The sequence below is a fragment of the Nicotiana sylvestris genome, chromosome 10, assembly GCF_000393655.2.
Source record: "Nicotiana sylvestris chromosome 10, ASM39365v2, whole genome shotgun sequence".
Classification (NCBI taxonomy): Eukaryota; Viridiplantae; Streptophyta; class Magnoliopsida; order Solanales; family Solanaceae; genus Nicotiana; species Nicotiana sylvestris.
Genome location: NC_091066.1, coordinates 127,666,462 through 127,667,166, shown reverse-complemented (window position 1 = coordinate 127,667,166; position 705 = coordinate 127,666,462).

Sequence of the window (705 nt, the reverse complement as noted above, 5' to 3'; positions counted from 1 at the left end):
AAATTACTGCATTCCGTATATATCTATAGATATATAGTAACTGAATTTTTTTGTACTTACTTACTATTTAGGATTTATTTTTCCATACAAAAATTACTGCATTCCGTATATATATACGACATTTGATAGACAATCCTCTTATAAAGTTTTCTTTAAGAAGAAATATGACGGCATTTGACTATATTTGCAATATATCGAGTAACAAGATGAGTTGGAATTTGAAGGTACGAATAGTGAGATTGTGGCACGTTCCAGACCGCGACAAACCAGATAACACCGTCTCCCTTGAATTAATTATTCAAGACGAAAAGGTGCATTTTTTTTAGTTGCACTTATTTTTTCATAAAAATTTGACTACAATATCCATCTTCTGCTTTGTACTATGAAATTCATTAGGTTAAACATGTATTTAATCAACTGCAATTTAGATTAGTATTTACCATCAAATATGTTGTATGTGTTATTTTGGAAAGGCAAGCATTCACATATTATATTTTACCCATTGATGCTTCATTGTTTAATATACTCTGTGACAACACCGTACAACTGAGTATTTGTCTGACTCAATATTAATTATGAATTTTTTGTTTCTAGGGCGATCGTATTCATGCAACTGTTGGTCGACCTCTTATACGTATGTTCAAACCAAAGATAAAAGAATTGGGTTTGTACTTTATGAAGAACTTTGTGGTTGGACCAAATTAT